Source organism: Sceloporus occidentalis, unplaced genomic scaffold (genome assembly GCF_023333645.1).
Source record: "Sceloporus occidentalis isolate IW3139 unplaced genomic scaffold, rSceOcc1.0.p SCAF_199, whole genome shotgun sequence".
Lineage (NCBI taxonomy): Eukaryota > Metazoa > Chordata > Lepidosauria > Squamata > Phrynosomatidae > Sceloporus > Sceloporus occidentalis.
In genome coordinates this window covers 836,039-844,678 of record NW_028317179.1, presented here as the reverse complement: position 1 = coordinate 844,678, position 8,640 = coordinate 836,039, and positions in this window count along the sequence as shown.

Here is an 8,640-nt window from a genome sequence, read left to right as displayed (position 1 = left end):
GGAGGGAAGTGTATTTAAAAGGAGAAGAAGTTTTAGAATAAGAGGCCATAGTCTACTGTAAAACTAGAGGGTCAGAGGCTTAGAGGTAAAGGAAGCGTTACTTTACTGAGAAGGTGGTAGATAAATGAAACAGCCTCCCAGCAGAAGTGGTAGAGGTTAATACAGCGAGGGGAATTTAAACATGCATGGGATAGGGATACGTCTCCTGACTCTATGACGAGACAAACAACTGATTAAAGGTTTGAGTCTTTACAGCAGGATAAACGGCAGACCGAAAGGGGCCGAATGGGGCCGATCTGCCAGCAGATTCTCTGTTTTCTAAGTTCCTATGTGTATGTAAAATGCCAACTAGAAACAGGAATAGTTTTGCGTTGTGTAAATACACGGAGATGCGGGCTGAGCGCTGGCAGGGTGCGGGTAGAGGGATATAGCAGGCTGTACGCAGGATGAAGACTGCGCTGTCTCCGTATACCTGCAGCTTCCGGTTCCCCCTTAGCTTTGTGGAAATGTACTTTTTAGCAGTGGGACCCCTTGCCGGCCAGGGGGGGCTTTGGGTAGCCAGAACCAAGAGGGTCCCAACTATGAGGCTGGGCATGGGGTTCCAAGAAGAATAAACCACAAAGACTTACGGAAGTCTCTGCGCAAATGGAACTTTGTCATAAAGACTTTTGTCCCCGTGTAGAGAGACACAGTTTGCCGCACTCCCCTGCCTGAGCAGATTGTTGGGCTAGCAGTCCGGGTCACTTGGCATTTTGTCCCTGCCCCCGAATCAGCAGCCGCCCACCAGCAAATAGGTTGTCTTTTTGCCGGTTTGTGGAATTGTAAATTGCATATGGTTTTTCCATAAAATAGCCCCGGAGTGGCCCTTTTAACAGCCGATCCGGCACTATACGAGTCCCACACATTAATGCGCACGCTCCATCAGCAAAACACTCCAAGCCGAGCTCTGGATCATTAACGAAAAGCGTTATCTGCGTGACCCAAAGCTCGGGATGTTTATGCTTTCCGTATAAATTGACTCGATCGCTAGTGATGAGCGGCAGGATAAAGCCCAACGGATCTCAGATGACGTTCAGGCGCTGATCCATGAGAGAGAGGCCAGGAAGGAAGCATATCGAACCGAGACGGTATCCAGAAAAACAGGATGCGGAGCGAACCGACAGCGTATAACGATAATACAGAAGCACAAATAATACGCTACATTTATTTCATGACATACAACATATGCTATACCTCCCAAGTGTACTGGTTTTTGCAGGACAGTCCCAGTTTCTGCTAATGCTCCCAAACGCAGGTCTGCATCCTTATTGCTCCCACACGGCCACCTCGAGATGTTCTCCTCGGATCATCCCAACGAACTGTGATAAAGTGAGAGACGCCAACGCTTTCAGCGCACGTTGCAGCTCCCACGTGACCTTGTTACAGCACAACGAAACCGTGTGCCGGGATATGACATCATATCCTAGTAGTGGTATGGTAAATACATGATCCCGACCTGACCCTGTCTCTATTCTTGCCTGGTCCCCTATAAAGGTGTCCCACCTTGGGCATCTGAAATGTTGGGGGGGGGAGGGTATGATTCAGTTATGAAAGAGTTAAATTCAGTAGGTAGAAGAGCTGTTTCATCTGCAGGTGTAACTCGAGCTTCCACGGTCTTCTGTGTTCCTTTGGGTGAAAAAAACTATAATTACGGTTTCATGGACGCCAACAGAAAAACGGGAATTTAAGCCAACTCAGCCAAATACTGAGCCAAATACCAACATTCTAAAAAGGAAATTGATAGAAAAAAGGTGCTTTAGAGCAATAGTGGGTGACCTGGTGATCTGGTGACGGTGGAGGTCAACAGGAGATACTACGTCTGGAGCTGGTGTAACCCTTTGAGTGCCGGCGATCTGGACACATGCCCTCTCCATCATGGACTTGGTCAATTGTTTGGCTTTAGTCACATTTAGGTGACGATCCTATAACACAGCAGACACTTCAACCAGGGAGACCAGAGGCAGACCCCCAACTCGTTTCACAGCACGTAAGGGTTACAACAACCTGCAGCCAGCTGTCTAGAAGAGACCGCATGTGACTGTACAGAGGATCACGCCGAGATCTGGGTATAGCAGCCCGGACTGCGGGCTGCCAGATGGACCCCCTTACTTCTTAAAGTCAAGGGATGGAGGGCATCTATATGTCTTAATTACCAATTCTGATCGCTCAAATGAGAAAATACAAGGATTGAGTTTTTCGATGCTGTGAACGACAGAGAGAGACATTTTGATTTTCTTTTAATAAATGTTTTCTTTTAATTAAAACTTTGAATGCTAGAAAGTTGCAATAATAATTTAACACTGTGTGTCAATGGCTGTTGTAACATTTCTGCGGCGCTCGTATTTATCTCATTTACTGAACCCACGCAAGTTATATTTTGTTTTTTTATAGTATAAAATATAGTGAAAAATTGAAAAATCTTTTACTCATCTATGAAAGCTAATGAAAAAAAACTGCTAAATAGATTCTTCTATTTGTCCTAAGTTAAAGTTTTTTATGTTTTTTTTTTTTTTTGGCTTTTTTTTCTGCACGTTATGGGGCAATAAGTACAAGCATGCTATTTCAAATTCATTTTTTCCAAATCTGGTAATCCTACCCCCATGTGCTATTTCAGGTATGTTTGAAGTCGTCCAATGCAATTTACACCATCAAACTATATATCTTTGAAGACTAGACACCCCAGGGTATTTCAAATGCTGGTATTTTAACTCTTTCCATATACTAAATCTACCAGCAGCCTTTTGTCAAAATTTGCAGTAGTATTTTTTGTGTGTATTTTTCCCACACACGTTGTACTTTAGGAATGCATTTAGACCTCCTGATTTATGTCGCTGTCACACAACACCCCAATATGTGAGAATTATTTAATGCAAGAATTATTTGAAAATATAGCGCTATTTTTAGGACTTGCTGATAAGAATAATTCATATATATCTTTTTTTAATTTTCATTTTTTTATATTTTTTGGAACTGGAAGGTGGAAAATTATGTTTACATGTTTTTTTTTTTTAATTTTGCAATGCGATGACATTACTGAATTACTCACAGTTACCCAAGTCTGTCTTATTATAGAGATTCAGTAGATCTTAGTCTGTGATTTTAGGATGTTTAATACATCACCGGGTTCATTTCCAAATATTCTATGTGGAAGATGTGTTTCTTTTTCTGTGGAAAGGCAAGAATTGGGACAACTGAAGCCAAACCATTGGGCATGATTTGGCAGGGTCCTCCAACATGTGAAACACTGCCACGGTCATTACTGAGAGGGTCACCAAATTCAGCTATTTATCTCTAGCTACAGTTTTTGTTTTTTTGTAAGTTTAACTCCTGAGTCTCAGCTGAAATCAGTGAGGACATAACTCGGGAAAAGTGTAAAGTGCTGTGAATTCACCCAACATCTTCCACTGGCTATAAACTGATTGGACTTGGGTACCAAATTGCAAATAGACCAGTTTCTAGACTAGGAGACCTGAAATTCCCACCAATCTGGGTTTTATTCAATAGAATATACCGCTGCAAAATGTAGTAGATCATCCCGGGGTAACTATGGGCGGCTGATCCACTAAACAAATGTATCTTAACTGTTTTAGAAGACCATTCAAATTTGCTGTGTGTTCTGCTGTGAAGCTATAAAGAAAGAAATGCTTTATATTTCCTCTTATAATAATAATAAATAATATCTAACGTCCTTTTACATGCCAACAGCGGGGAATACCTCCAGAAGGTAAATATGGGAAAGGCTGAACTTGATGGACGCATGTCTTTTTTCAGCCTGTGTAACTATGTAACTATGTAAGGTAGCAGGACGTCGAATGGGAGCTGGGATCCAGATACAGCGATACGGAATGGTCTCGGGAACTAATGGCGAGAAATTATTTCATTCAATAGAATATCAGAAACCAGGTATGTGCTTTTTTTCAGTGTTGAAAACGGACCCTCTAGGTTAAGAATAAAGATGAATTTTTGTAATTTAAATTATAATTAGGAGAATTAAAATTGTGGTTAAAAAGAAAATATACCCCTGTCCAATTATATATATATATATATATATATATATATAATATATATATATATATATATATATATATATATAAGCCCAGCCCCGTAATATTCCTGTTTTATAGACTGGGCAGAGATTAAGGATAACTGCTAACGATGAGCCGTGTTAATTCTGTTTGGCGATTGTAAGCTATTGGTGTAAAGTGCAACGGCCAGAGGTTGTGATTTAATAAGGTTGAAAGTACATTGTTACTGGCTGGCACGGCTTTCAGGGCAATGACATTCATGTCGAGTGGATGTAATTTAAAAATCCATAATTTGATAATTAGGAAAAAATAGAAATCTCTAGAAATGAAGAATTATAGTGTATATCACATCACATGAATTTACGTTGGGGCCGCATAAAGTGGATTACATAAAATTCAGTTTTATTTGGGACATTCCTCTCTCCATAAATTACAATACACAATCTGTGTATGACGTCTTAAAAGCAGAAGCTCTGTTGTGAGGTCATAGCCATGTAGAGCGATCTGTGAACAATGGTACCTGTAGTTATACAACATGAAGGAAACAATAACAGAAAAAATGTAGGTGTTTCTCAAATTTATTCTGATTTTATGATGTTAATTGGAAACCACCGATCTTGATACACTTGGCCAGGGCTCCGTCCATCCTTCAGGCCATCCAGTCTGGGGTGACAAAGGAAAAGCCAGAGAGACTCTGGCTGCCCGATGAAGAGGACGTGCAAGATGCAGAGGACATGTCACATGAAGAGTCCTCTGTGGTGTCCAAAACTAATGGAATCTCCTGCAAGCAGAGATTTGGTGTTGGTGGCTGGTACGGGGGAGTTGAACGGCGGCTCTCTATATCCTCCCACCCAATGTTCTGGAAGAATGGATGCCGCCTAATACATCCTGCGGTCGAGAGGCGATACTGAGGATCTTTCCTCAAAAGATGCTTCAAGATGTCACCAGCTTCTTCAGAGAGCTGATTGACATACCGAGGTCTTTCATGTAGAATGGAATAGATTATAAAGAATGGTAAAGACCCGTTAAGCATCTGGAATAGAATTACCCCAAAGGACCACCAGTCCACAGCAACACCGTATGTTTTGTTCATATGTATTTCCGGGGCCATGTACAGGAACGTTCCACATTCTCCTTCTGCTTCTGCTGTTCCAAAAATACCTTCTGCAACAAGACCGAAATCGCAGATCTTCGCATGGCCCTCTCCGTCAAGCAAGATGTTGTCCGGCTTCAGGTCTCGATGTATAACGCCCCGAGAGTGGAGGAACTGGATGCCACAGATGATTTCAGCTGAATAAAATGCAGCTGTGGCCTCGGCGAGGCAGCCCACCCTCTTCATATATGACTGAAGGCTTCCACCAGCCATATACTCCATCACAAATGATACGCAGGTCTCGGTTTGGAATGCTGCATATCCGTGACACAGGAACGGGCTGTCTCGAGCCATCTCCAGGATCCTCCTCTCTTTAAGTAAGTCTTGGGGGTTTATGGCTTTCTTGCGGATGGCTTTGACCGCTACCATGGAATCTCTTCTAGGTACAGAAGCCAGCATGACCTTTCCAAACGATCCTTCTCCCAGCTCTGAGTGGAAGGTGAAGCCGGAGAGCGTCATGGGGAGAAGGCTCCGAAATCTTTTCGCAGTAAGACTGCGTTCCTCCATACTCCTGCGTCTTTTCATGGGAACCTTTCCCCTCCTGCGCTCCTCCAGACGTTCCTCTGCTCTTTCTTTCTGCTGCCTCAGATTCTGGCTGCTTTTCTCGCTGTATCTACACCGCTTCTTCTCATGTTCGGAGCTGCCTGTGCTGGTTCTGGGGCGTTTTGTTGTGTCCTTTGCCCTCACACGCAGGCTGCTCTCCTCCCTCTCTTTAGGAGTACGTTTGGTCCTCTTCCTCGCTCTCCCTCTTTCTTCCTGAGTATTGCTACTCTCCTTCTCTTTGAGGACAGGGACTCTACTGGCCAAGTGCTCTTTGTTCTGATCCTTACTCCTTTTTGCGGTGTTAGTAAAAGCTGTTTTCAGTCTATTGAAAAACTTGCACAGTTTTCTGGGGCAGCATCTCCCTACAATCCACCTCAGTCCATGGAGTAGACAGCAGTCCCCCATAACTCTCCTTTTAAAAGGTTCTCCTTTTAAATCTCAACAATCTCTGATGTTGTTGGTAACAACACTTCAAGTCTGCTACGAATAGCTGCTTACAAGTGCCGGGCGCCCAACTACACTGAGAGAGCAGGTGAACGTTCTCCAGCTTTACAGTGGTAGTGATGTCACAATTCACTGCTCACATAGTGAGGTCACAATGATGACTCTTCCGCTTTACTGCTTTATGGACGTAAATACCCTAGTGGATTCCTTTTAATTTATTGATGGGGCATCTTTGTATCTATTATATAAAATAACCAGGATGTTAATGTTTGGTGAATTTAGATACTACATATAAATGTTCCCATCCTGCATGGAAAAGCCATGAATTATTTTAATGAGTTGTCCCATTTCTCATTGGTTTGAGATGGAAAGGAGAAGGTTGCAATTTTCTAGATTTCCATATTAAAAAAAAGCCTTTTCAATAAATGTTCAAACTGCTTTTATTTAGTCGCTGGCCACTTGGACTTCCCCACCTCTTGTGTGTAAATGAAAATTGGGGTAAGAAGCATCTGTCTGAAACGATAATTTGTTCATTTGAGAGTACCGAGTACTGCGTGATGACCAAACTACTTATGCAGGCCTACACTGTACAGCCCAACCATCCTGGATTTTGCAGGGCAGTCCCAATTTTCAAACCTAAGATATTCAATCTCCTGTTCGTCGTGGCATTAAAAATGTGTTACGAGAATTACAGTAAAAGTTTGTTTTTGTTGCCGTGTCTGTGGAGCTGCATATTAGCCATTTGTATGAGTTTTGTCTCTGTTATTTTAGCCAATGTACTTGAGAAGCACCCTGACTCCTTATACCGCCCGTGGGGACCCAGACAGTGTCTTAGAGGGATATTTAGGTAAACGAGGAATTGGACTTTTAGATATTAAGACTTTAGTGCCGCTGCCATAAATAATCAGCTCATAGAACTACATGAGATAAACCCCATTTTTCTTCAATGCTAAACAATGCGGCTCTAGATGAACATCTGTCTGGAAACCGGAGTGTTTACTTTTGGCTAATAACAGGTCCCAAGGCCTCTTAACGATACCACGTGTGTCTACCCCTCATTGAATAGCTTATTTAACAGAAATAATACAAGGATTGCGGGACGGCTCACAAGAGACCGTCAGACTCCTCAAGCTACGTAACACGATGTAACAACGATTACCGTTCTTGTTCTGTAGAACGTATCGGAACGTGAGCTGACTTAACAACGGGTCACACATTGAGCCACACTTCCGTAGCAGGGAATAGTGCTTGTGTGACAAACACAGTAGGTTAAAGGGTCAGTATCAGCAAAATAAGTTTAATTTAATCTAAATGTAAAACAAAATGAAAATATGTATTCAAATATATGCTAAAAGTTTGGGGTAATTTAAAAATGTCCTTGTTATTTTATCCATAAAAATAACATGAAATGGATGAGAAATGCAGCACAGACGGGGTTAATGTTGTAAATGACTATTGTAGCGGGAAATGGCTGATTTTTAATGGAAGGTCTTCATAGGCGTACAGAGACCCTTTATCACTCCCATCACTCCTGTGTTCCAATGGCCCTTTATCACTCCTGTGTCCCAATGGCCCTTTATCACTCCCATCACTCCTGTGTCCCAATGGCCCTTTATCACTCTCATCACTCCTGGGTTCCAATGGCCCTTTATCACTCCCATCACTCCTGTGTCCCAATGGCCGTTTATCACTCCCATCACTCCTGTGCTCCAATGGCACGTTGTGTTAGCTGATCCAAGAATAAGTTTAAAAAGCTAATTGATGATTAGAAACCCTTTTTGTAATTATGTTACAGCCAGAAATGTCCTTGTTCTCCATGAAAACAGGTGAGTGACCCCAAACCTTTGCACGGTACTGTATATGCATAAGAAATGTGAGTGTCTAGATGTCTATTCCCCATACCTACCTCCTGAGTTATTTCCAATAATGCTGCATTTCATAATCCTAATAGAAGGTCGGATTTTACAGCCCGATGCCCCCTGGACGGTACCGAGTGACTCCGGTGTCTTATCTCCCGATTTGAACTATAAAAGGGGAAAAATGTTGGATCTCTGGTGCTTCTAGAATATTATTATTATTACATTTATTTATAAAGTGCCGGTCTGGTGACTGCATCCTTTTCGTTTCGCTCCTAGCAATGGGTGACCCTCGTTTTCAGTTCTCTGAGCTCAATGGGACAGAAACCAACATTGAAAAAGAAAAAAGAAAATGACTTTTTTAGGTCAATTATTGCTTCTCAGCTACCAAGAGACACAAAGCGAGGTGGAGGGGTTGTTTCGTCATGCTAGAGGAAGGGGGCGCATAATACCTCTAAGTAAATTAATTAGACGCGTAACATTTTGTTTCCTGGTGGCAAGAATCACTTAGTGAGCCATTCACCATCATATTCCACAAATTACAAAACTGAAATATTTAAAACAAATCACGAATTCAGTG